General features: G+C 45.6%; 1 pseudogene across 1 annotated transcript; it reads left to right on the top strand.

The window, feature by feature from the left end:
* Window positions 1-144: 144 nt before the first annotated feature.
* On the top strand, window positions 145-3,032 carry LOC309354119 (heat shock protein HSP 90-beta pseudogene; annotated as a pseudogene). The gene has a single exon. The product of its transcript is annotated as a heat shock protein HSP 90-beta pseudogene (transcript).
* Window positions 3,033-11,924: the final 8,892 nt, after the last annotated feature.

Raw genomic sequence — 11,924 nt, 5'->3', positions numbered from 1 at the left:
AATAGAGGCTTTACAAATGTGAAGAGCGAACTTTTGCCTGTTCATCCTTTGGACACACCGGATAATTTTGTTGTTGTTGTTGTTAAATCAAGATAAGATGAATTTTTCTACTCTGAGAAATACTCCAGGGCTGCATGCACCGCTGAAGCTGCAACTGGAATTCCAAGGAGTGAAGCAGCTCCAGCATCTTCCTTCCTAGTTCTAACTTGTCCCAGGATATCTGGAAAGGCAACTGTGACTGCATTGGTTTTGAGGATATTCTGAATGACCCGGCACAGAGTGAAGGAATGGGAGATCCTCATCTTTTGGTTGAACACAAACTTGGTTTCGTACAATGCACACATCCTCCGTCCTTCTGTTCATGGAAATATTTCTTACCTGTGTCCCTGTGGGTTCAAGTAAACCATATAAACAGTAGTTGTACAGCAGTTGTTTTGATACACACCTTCCAGGCAGAGACTGCCCAGCTTATGTCCCTGATAATCAACACCTTTTACTCCAACAAGGAAATCTTTATGCGGGAGATCATTTCCAACGCCTCTGATGCACTGGACAAGATCCACTATGAGAGTCTGACAGATCCCTCAAAAGCTGGAAAGAGCTGAAGATAGATATCATTCCCAATCCCCATGATCGCACCCTCACCTTGGTGGACATGGGTGGTATTGGCATGACAAAGGCAGATCTTATCAACAATCTGGGCACCAAAGCCTTCATGGAAGCCTTGCAGGCTGGTGCAGACATCTCCATGATTGGACAGTTCGGTGTGGGCTTTTACTCTGCTTACCTTGTGGCTGAGAAGGTTGTGGTTACCACCAAGCACAACGATGATGAAGAGTATGCCTGGGAGTCATCTGCAGGCGGCTCCTTCACTGTCAAAACTGACCATGGCGAACCCATTGGCCGTGGTACCAAAGTGATCTTGCACCTGAAGGAAGATCAGACTGAATACCTGGAGGAACGTCACATCAAGGAAGTGGTGAAGAAGCACTCCCAGTTCATCGGCTACCCTCTATCTGGAGAAGGAGCGTGAGAAGGAAATCAGCGACGATGAGGCAGAAGAGGGAAAATTGGAGAAGGAGGATGAAGAGGCAGCCCCCAAGGATGATGAGGAGAAGCCCAAGATTGAAGATGTGGGCTCAGATGAAGAGGAGGAAGGTGGCAAGAGCAAGAAGAAGACCAAGAAGATCAAGGAGAAGTACCTCGACCAGGAGGAACTGAACAAGACCAAGCCCATCTGGACCCGAAACCCTGATGACATCACTCAGGAGGACTATGGGGGGTCCAAAAGAGCTTGACTAATGATTGGGAAGACCATCTGGCTGTTAAGCGCTTCTCTGTGGAGGGGCAGTTGGAATTCCGGGCGCTTCTCTTCATCCCACGCTGGGCCCCGTTTGACCTCTTTGAGAACAAGAAGAAAAAGAACAACGTCAAGCTCTATGTGAGGCGCGTCTTCATTATGGGCAGCTGTGATGAACTCATCCCAGAGGACCTGAACTTCATCCGGGGTGTAGTGGACTCCGAGGATCTGCCCCCGAACATCTCCCGTGAAATGCTGCAACAAAGCAAGATTCTCAAAGTGATTCGCAAGACCATCGTCAAGAAACGCCTGGAGCTTTTTGCAGAGCTGGCGGAGGACAAAGAAAACTACAAGAAGTTCTATGAGGCCTTCTCCAAAAATCTCAAGCTGGGGATCCATGAAGACTCTACCAACAGGAAACGCCTGTCAGAACTGTTGCGGTACCACACTTCCCACTCTGGCGACGAGATGAATTCCCTCTCCGAATATGTGTCCCGTATGCAGGAAAACCAGAAAAGCATCTCTTACATCACAGGTGAGAGCAAGGAGCAGGTGGCTAACTCTGCCTTTGTGCAGCGAGTGAGGAAACGTGGTTTTGAGGCGGTGTACATGACAGAGCCCATTGATGAGTATAGCGTCCAGCAGCTGAAGGAATTTGATGGCAAGACCTTGGTGTCCGTCACCAAAGAAGGGCTGGAGCTGGCAGAGGATGAGGACGAGAAGAAGAAGATGGAGGAGAGCAAAGCCAAGTTTGAGAACCTTTGCAAACTCATGAAGGAAATCCTGGAGAAGAAAGTTGAAAAAGTGATGGTCTCAAACAGGCTGGTCTCCTCGTCCTGCTGTATTGTCACCAGCACCTATGGCTGGACCGCCAACATGGAACGTATCATGAAGGCCCAGGCCTTGCGAGACAACTCCACCATGGGCTACATGATGGCCAAGAAGCACCTGGAGATCAGTCCTGACCACCCCATTGTAGAGACACTGCGTCAGAAGGCCGAGGCAGACAAGAACGACAAGGCCCTCAAGGACCTTGTGGTGCTGGTCTTTGAGACAGCACTGCTTTCCTCTGGCTTCTCCTTGGAGGACCCACAGACTCACTCCAAGCGTATCTCTATGATGATCAAGCTGGGGCTCGGGATTGAGGAAGATGAGGTTGCTGCTGAAGAGCCTAGTGCCGCTGTCTCTGAAGATATTCCCCCTCTGGAAGGAGACGAGAATGCCTCACGCATGGAGGAGGTGGATTAAAGAGAGGGTGCCCCTCTCTCTTGCCCCCATCCATTCCCTGCACCATCGCCTTGCTCAGGAAGACTGGCTCCGGCAGTGCTCTGGCATGCCTTCGTAAGCAGTCTCTCACTACCTTCCTGTAGCCAGTGTGACAAGGGGTCTCCACACCTATCTGCTCTGTCTTTCTGCTGCTTTAGGGGAAAGGGACCGGCCCACTGGTTTGAGGTTTTCCCTCCCCCCATGCGGGTTTTATCCTTTTTCTGCTGGGCCACCAAGCATCCATCCTACCATAGCTGAGGTGAACACAGTGAATGTCCTCCCCACTAATAGAGCAGTGAGTTGACTCCTTGCCTCGCTCTCTCACTGCTGCCCTTTCTCCTCAGAGAGCCGGGACTTGTACTCTTGTTGGCTGTTTGTATTTGGTTTTGTTTTACTGGAATTAAAATAACAAAGAATGTGGTTTACCTTGATGAAAACAAGGCACATTAAAGGCTTCAATCTATTACTTTCATTCTGTGTTTACTGTCGGTACAGATGTCTTGTAATTGTCGCCTGTGGCTTCCAACATTTCTCCAGTGAGAATAGGGGTGTCCCATTCCATCATGATAATTTTACTATTTATACCCTACCCATCTGATTGGGTTGCCCCAGCCACTCTGGGCATCTTCCAACATATATAAAAACATAACAAAACATTAAACTTAAAAAAAAATACCTTTCCTATATAGGATTGTCTTCAGACACCTCGGGGGTTGGATAACTCCATACCCTCCAACATCTCTCCAATGAAAATAGAGACATCCTAAGGAAAAGTGGGGCATTGTGGGATCAAATCAGAAACTGAGACGGCTTCTCCAAATTAGGGATGTGCCTGGAAAACAGGGACACTTGGAGGGTCTGTAAAAGCCATCAGTGTGTAGCAGCAGCCACACCCCAGGAAAGGCTTTGACCAGCCAGCTAAAGCAAGTGAGGGTAACCAATGGTTCTCAAACCCTCAGAGAGTTAATACAGAGACAGGCTGTGGTGGATTGAGCAGAGGAGACCAATTGTGGTTCCAATGGTCTGCAGGTACTGTGGAGGGAAGTGAGGGGCAGAGGGGGCTTGTCGGCCTGGCAAGGCCGCCCATCTCAGAGAAGAAAAACCCTGATTTTAAATCTTCATTGCATGCATGTATGTGTGCGTTGCATATATGATGGAAATCTTGAAACGGCTCCCAATACTGGTGTCGCCTCAAATCTAGTTTTATTTTTTTAGGGAGACGTGTCTCAAATTAGTTCTATGCCTCCTACTGACGCGGGTGGCACTGTGGTCTAAACCACTGGGACTCTTGGGATTGCCGATCAGAAGGTTGGCGGTTCGAATCCCCACGACGGGGTGAGCTCCCGTTCCTCTGTCCCAGCTCCTGCCAACCTAGCAGTTCAAAAGCACACCAGTGCAAGTAGATAAAGAGGTATCACTGCGGTGGGAAGGTAAATGGCATTTCTGTGTGCTTCCGTCACGGTGTCCCATTGCACCAGAAGCGGTTTAGTCCTGCTGGCCACATGACCCGGAAAACTCTGTGGACAAAGAGCCGGCTCCCTTGGCCTGAAAGCGAGATGAGCACCACAACCCCATAGTTGCCTTTGACTGGACTTAACCATCCAGGGGTCCTTTGCCTTTTTTTCTAATGCCTCCTACTATATCAACTTCCAGTAAAGTTTTCCAGTTTTTGAGGCTCCATCAATTCTTTCCACAGTATTTTCCTCCTATCTCTCAAGAGTGAGGAAGTAATAGAGTTGTGGGGACATGATCGCTTGTTTCTGGATAGTGGGTGAACAACTCTGGGCATTTGTTGTTTGGAATAAATTACATTGTAGATTAGAGGTAGGAATTAATAAATACGTATTATATGTAATTATGCTTCATTCATCCATAATAGCATATACTTAAGGTTATTGCTTAATCTACTTTTGGAAAACCGTAAACAAGCAAAATTGTAAACAGCAAATTAAACACTGACTCATGACTTTTCCGCCGTCTTCAACTGGAAAGTTCTCAAGGACAGATTTACAAGAACAATACACTTGCTTCCAATTGCCATACCTGTGTTTCCTTTCCTGAAAGGGGGGGGGGAGAGTTAAATGATGCAAGGAAACTATAAATATCAGTTAGGCATAATAATACTTCATTAAAACACACCAAGGAAACACCATAATGTTGTGGGAACCACTAAACAAAGTTTCCTATTTCTTTCACACGCACACTGTTTGAAACGGTGAACTGAAACTTGACTTACTCGAGTAAATTAGAGTAGAATAGGGCTTAATTTTAGCAAGGTTACCGAGATCATTTTGCCAAAAGAACATTGCTGTTCTCAAGGGAGATCCAAGGGGGAAACAAACCTCCCTTGTGGAGTCATATTCCGGAACCTCTTTTATTCCTGCGGCACTGTCTACATGAGATTAGTTCTTAAGTATAGCAAATGCAATACGGTATACTAATAGAATTTAAAATTAAGGATGTGGACCTGTGGGAATTAGAGATATGGCCAAGTAATGTGGCATGGATAGACTGGTGCAGGAATCGATTAGGGTCCCCCTGGACAACTCTGTCCCTCTGAGGGATTCTGTGTGACACACACACGGCCAACAAAGGGCTTTTCCACACTTCTGTTTGCCCCCTGGTTTCTAGACATGTTTCTAGGCAAGCAGTTTTCTGCTTTTCCCCTTGCCCTTCCTTTCAAGGGAGCTCTTTAGCTCTAATCTGGAGCAAACATCAATCTGGAGAAAACCCAAATGGCCATTTGTTCCAAATGAGCACTAAAGAGCTGTGGGTTTTCTTCCCACGGGGAGAAAGCCCTAAGAGGCAAAAGAAGCGTGAGAAAACTGAAATCTCTGGAAAAGTGAAATTTCTGGAAATACAACGTTCTAGATCAGGGATTACTATTGTTATTTGTTGAATTATTATTGATTGAATTTATATATCGCCCTATACCTGGAGGTGTCAGGGTGGTTCTATCCTGTCTGGGACTTGATCTGGACAGTACCACACTGGCTACCCCTACCTCAGTGGACCTTTGATCTGAGGATCTAATGCAGGGCTCAGCAGACTTTTTCAGCAGGGGGCTATTGTCCCTCAGACCTTGGGGGGGGGGGCGGACTATATTTTGGAAAAAAATAAATGAACGAATTCCTATGCCCCACAAAGTCTTCCCCCTTTGTCATTTTATTTGGTTTTTCCAGTTCCATAATACACAAACATCTATAAAAACCCAATAAATTAAGTCATTAGCTTACTGCTTCCTTTATTTTATATTGCTTCAAAAGCATCAAAAATAGGAACCATTTTTTTCTGAAATATATCTCCACCAAATGAAGCTATCCCATAACTCCTTAGAGCTTGCTCCTTTATTCATACGAGATTTTCCTCTCCCCAAGATCTGTTGTTAATATCTACTCTTTCATATCTGAGCTATTAAAAGCCAAGCAGGTATCAACATATGAGAGACCAAATAAATTGGAGGAATCTGCTGTTTTGTATATTGCCCAACATTTCCAAGGGGCCTAAAATGTAAATTGGCACCTGCTATTTTGCTGATTTCCTCAACGGTTCTCATTTAGAAATATTAAATCTTAACACAGTTCCCCTATATATGTGCAAAGAAAAATAATTTTTCAAAAGCTGCTACATTTCTGGCCATATCCACCCTGCTCAACATTGTTTGTATATAATATTTTATTTGTAAAGTTGAAAGATTGAGTCATATTAGATCATGGGTAGGCAAACTAAGGCCCAGGGGCTGGATCCGGCCCATTCGCCTTCTAAATCCGGCCCGCAGACAGTCCAGAATCAGCATGTTTATACATGAGTAGAATATGTGTTTTTATTTAAAATGCATCTCTGGGTTACTCTTTGGTATATCTATACACCCAGATTACTATGGAATCCTCTATAAGGTAATGGGACTCAGTACCAGATAAGTGTGTGCAGGTTTGCTGCCTGACATTTATGTTGTTATTACTGCTATATAGTATTTCCATTTAGATGGCAATACTACTACTACTACTACTACTAATAATAATAATAATAATAATAATAATAATTTATTATTTATACCCCACCCATCTGGCTGGGCTTCCCCAACCACTCTGGGCAGCTTCCAACAAAATATTAAAATACAGTAATGCACCAAACATTAAAAGCTTCCCTAAACAGGGCTGCCTTCAGATGTCTTTTAAAGATAAGATAGCGGCTTATTTCCTTCACATCTGGTGGGATGGTGTTCCACAGGGCAGGTGCCACTACTGAGAAGGCCCTCTGCCTGGTTCCCTGTAACCTCGCTTCTCGCAGTGAGGGAACTGCCTGAAGACCCTCGGCGCTGGACTTCAGGGTCTGAACAGAACGATGGGGGTGGAGACGCTCCTTCAGATATACTTTCCAATAGCTCCTTCAGATATACTTTTCCAATTGTTGAAAAAATGTGAGGAAAACCTCTAATTCATACTTAAAAATAAGGACGCATCTGTCTGAGCTTTCCTTTCCCACTGTCTTCTCACTTTCCATTGGATGCCGAGTCTATAACCATAGGTTTTGATCAGAGCAGTAAATTCTGCTAAACAGTAATTGCAGCATACTGAAGCAGCTGCTTCCACTGAATAAAGTGCGTAATAATAGTCTGCTTAATTTAAGATGCCAGAGGGAACCAATTCCTAAGCTTTAACTATGTTATTTTTAATGGTGATGTTAACCCTTATAACTGCTGGTCCATTAGAGAAGGAAACACAGGAACTCAACCCAATAAAATTATCTCACTTATGTCATTGAGAATGCAGTCCCTTGTTTCTGATTGAATTTGTGGGAAACAGGCTGTCTTCTGTTTGCTAGAGCTTCCTTCTCCCAAGGATATAATGCCTGCTTCTGGCATTCATCCATAGCTTCATAAACCATGGTTTATGAAGCCACGGACAAGTGCTGTGGATAATTATTCCCCTCTTTCATTTCATGCAGCAATAAGATAGGATGCAGTCGTGAGGCTTGGTGCTTACACACACACATCGTTCCTGTTATGTGCTGAAGTTCTCACCCTGGGCCAGCAGGGGGATACTGTAGATAGTTATGCAAATGAAGGATCGAAAGTGACGTTCAGTGATTGGCTAGTTACAGAAAATGGTTACTGTTGCATTCTAGTGGAGCTCTATATAAGCAGGCTGGCTGAGCTCCTCAGTTCAGTTCTGTTCCAGCTTACAAATAAAGAGCTGCTTTGGAAGAATTGCTGTGTCATCTAATATGTTCACCCACAACTTAAGAGTTCCCCTTCTATACAGCCTGTCAAGTCTGCAATGCTGAATGGAGACCGCTCTGTACATTAACAAACAAATATTTGTTTTTCTCCCCACTGGATAATTACTAAAGAAGATGGTCAAAACAACCTGACCTAAAATGATGGAATACTTCCATGTTGCCGAACTAACAGGGAGGATAAGAGGAGATATGGTACCAAAGGTGAATAAGGAGTGGGCTATCTTTAAGGAATACATCAAAATTTATGTGGAAAAAGTAGAATTTCTGACAGATACTGAGTGAATCCAGAAAATGATTAGAGTGAAAGGAGAGTAAAGTTAAGAGAAAAGAAGAGACTAAAGAAATAATGAAATGTGTTTAAGCTACAGTGGTACCTCAGGTTACATACGCTTCAGATTACAGACTCCGCTAACCCAGAAATAGTACCTTGGGTTAAGAACTTTGTTTCAGGATGAGAACAGAAATCGTGCTGCAGCGGCGCAGCAGCAGCAGGAGGCCCCATTAGCTAAAGCAGTGCTTCAGGTTAAGAACAGTTTCAGGTTAAGTACGGACCTCCGGAACGAATTAAGTACTTAACCTGAGGTACCACTGTAGTTGGAAAAATAAAGTAGCATAACAAGAACGGCTGGAAGTCAAGTCACTTGGTGGGTGTCCGTATGGGGTAGGTGTGTAGGTATGTATGTATAGTATAGGTAGGTATTATATAGAGTAATGTAGGTATGTTTTTCCTGCCAACCTAGCAGTTCAAAAACACGTCAAAGTGCAAATAGATAAATAGGTACCGCTCTGGCGGGAAGGTAAACGGCGTTCCGTGTGCTGCTCTGGTTCGCCAGAAGCGGCTTAGTCATGCTGGCCACATGACCCGGAAGCTGTCTGTGGACAAACGCCAGCTCCCTCGGCCTATAGAGCAAGATGAGCGCGCAACCCCAGAGTCGGTCACGACTGGACCTAATTGTCAGGGGTCCCTTTACCTTTACTAGGTATGATTTATGTTATGAAAATTAGGTAGTGTGTTGCTTACGTGTATTGTGTAAAAGTATATGTACCGGTATGTGTTTTATATGTTAATTAAAAAAACAACAACAACCTGGCGGACGTGGTCTTCAGTTTTCCAACTAAACTCATGCCTTCTTGTTACTCATGATCCAGGAAAGTTCCACAGGTACCCTTTCAATTCAACCCAGCTCCCTTTATCCCTGAGGTTCTGGAAGCCTGGTGAAATTATTTGGCCATCCCCTTTACCCTTACACCTCCTTAGGCAGGAGTGTGCAGCCATGACACTAGACCATGGCTCCATAAACCATAGTTTATTAATATAAAGAGCATTAAGTCCTGTATCCCGTGGAATACGAGAGACGCGGGTGGTGCTGTGGTCTAAACCACTGAGCCTCTTGGGCTTGCCAATCAGAAGGTCGGCGGTTCGAATCCCCACGACGGGGTGAGCTCCTGTTGCTCGGTCCCTGCTCCTGCCAACCTAGCAGTTCGAAAGCACGTCAAAGTGCAAGTAGATACATAGGTACCGCTCCGGCGGGAAGGTAAATGGCATTTCCGTGCGCTGCTCTGGTTCGCCAGAAGCGGCTTAGTCATGCTGGCCACATGACCCGGAAGCTGTACGCCGGCTCCCTCAGCCGGCAAAATGAGCGCCTCAACCCTTGAGTCGTCCACGACTGGACCTAATGGTCAGGGGTCCCTTTACCTTTACTTTATCCCGTGGAATAAGTTCACCCTGGGTAAGAATGAAAAGCTAGACCCCAACAGCCACCTTAATCAAGCTGCATATGTCCTTATTGGCAGACAGAACCCCATGTTCTGACATCTATGGGCAAAAGCAGTAGGCACTATTGGAGAGTTTCATGTGACGTATTCACTGTGGCCCTACAAAGGAACTTCAACCAAGACATGAGTTCCCCTTTTCAGATTCTGTGAAGTGAACCAACAGGTGGTTGGAAGGGTTTGTATGATTTGCTTTTTTGACCGTTTCACCTGGCTTTGAGGAATGGAAGTACAGTGGTACCTCAGGTTAAGTACTTAATTCATTCCGGAGGTCCGTACTTAACCTGAAACTCTTCTTAACCTGAAGCACCACTTTAGCTAATGGGGCCTTCTGCTGCCACCGCGCCGCCGGAGCACAATTTCTGTTCTCATCCTGAAGCAAAGTTCTTAACCTGAAGCACTATTTCTGGGTTAGCGGAGTCTGTAACCTGAAGCGTATGTAACCTGAGGTACCACTGTATGGGGAAATGGTGTGTGTGTGTGTCCCTTTGAGTATCAGGGTTACGGCTGACGTTTTGTTTCCAAAACATACAGGGAGCCCCTATAGATACAAGATCTATCAATGACTATTAATTAAATAGCTAAAGAGAACTTCCTGAATGAGAGGCAGAAATCCTATGAAAACCAGTTGATGTGGGGCAAACAATGGGAAAGGGCCAGCATCTTCACACCTTGCTTATTGGGTTTCCAGAGGGATCGAACTGGCCACTGCTGGAAGATGGTGGACTAGATAAAACCTTTGGGATGATCCAGAACTCTTCTCACTTTCTCTCCCTCTCTCAGCACACTGCTATTCTGTACACTGTGCCCCAGTGTCTGCAACACTAGGACCAAGCTACCATTAAGGGACGCGGGTGGCGCTGTGGGTTAAACCACAGAGCCTAGGACTTGCTGATCAGAAGGTCGGCAGGTTCAAATCCCCATGATGGGTGAGCTCCCAATGCTCCATAGCTGTCAACTTACAGATTTGAAAATAAGGGACCAGCAGCCTTGAAAATAAGGGACCAGCAGTCAAAATAAGGGACCTGCAGCCTCACCTGTTCCAGACACTCCAGTCTTCCTGTCCTCCTGCAGTCTGGTCGAACTCATGCTGGTAGCTCCGAGAACACTGTCCAACCAACTTTGTAACCAGAGGTTCAACTGAATAGAATCTGAATCACATGCACCACAAGGCCTATGCAGCCTCAACTTAAGATGGCTCCCCAGCCTGGCTTTGCACTGCAAAGTTTGCAGCAGCACGTGCAACAAAATGGCGTCCAGTATTCAAAAGCCCCCTCAGCTTGCATTAACTAGCCACACACAAGGCATGCAAGCTCCACCCCCCAGTCGTTCTTAGACTTCTTATTGGGTGAGCAACACAGCCAAGCAACACAGTTGGAGCCTCCCTCCTCCCTGGCCGGCAGGGAGGGAGGGAGGGAGAGGAACTGCTTCCTTTGAAATTTAAGGGACATCATTTAAGGGACATCCATCAATAAGGGACAGCAGCGGGACGTGGCGCTGGAATAAGGGACTGTCCCTTCAAATAAGGGACACTTGGCAGCTATGCATTGCTCAGCTCCTGCTCTTGCCCACCTAGCTGTTCAAAAGCATGTCAAAGTGCAAGTAGATAAATAGGTACCACTCCGGCGCGAAGGTAAATGGTGTTTCCGTGCATTGCTCTGGTTCACCAGAAGCGGCTTAGTCATGCTGGCCACATGACCAGGAAGCTGTACGCCAGCTCCCTCGGCCAATAAAGCGAGATGAACGCAGCAACCCCAGAGTCGTTTACGACTGGACTTAACTGTCAGGGGTCCCTTTACCTTTACCGTTAACAATATTTATCACTTACGGTACCTATGTGATCAGAGCCCTTCAATGACTTCTTTTTCCAGTAAGCCAACTTCACTGGTAACACTGGTGGGAAACACTAGGTTTATTCTCTCAGCCACCAAACACATACAAACGCACCTGCCTTTAAGCCATTGTTTGATAGTAAAGTCTATTTTACAGTTTATGCTCTGTGACCATTGACACCCTACTCATGTTCAGGTTTCGCTTCACCAAGAAATGGATAAAGTGATTTTGGAGCTAGAAACCACAGGAAGTTTGCATACGCTCTACTGTCTGCTGTCATCTAGTGTTCCTTAAGGGTATCTCAGGCAATTCTGTAAATCAGAACTAGGGCAATGTGTTTTCAGACAGCAAGTCATCATTTTGATAGGTTCATCTCATTGGGTTGCTGAAACATTAAGAAGTCTGCCACTATAGATGGACGGGACCAATTGTGCTGATCCCTACCACCTGATTGCCATCCCCAATGCCAGCCAGCTAACAATCGTCTGTAGTAGTAGTAGTAATAATAATA

The sequence above is a fragment of the Podarcis melisellensis genome (genome assembly GCF_964234715.1).
Source record: "Podarcis melisellensis genome assembly, chromosome: 13".
NCBI classification, from domain to species: Eukaryota; Metazoa; Chordata; class Lepidosauria; order Squamata; family Lacertidae; genus Podarcis; species Podarcis melisellensis.
This window is presented reverse-complemented; position numbering and strand designations above follow the sequence as displayed.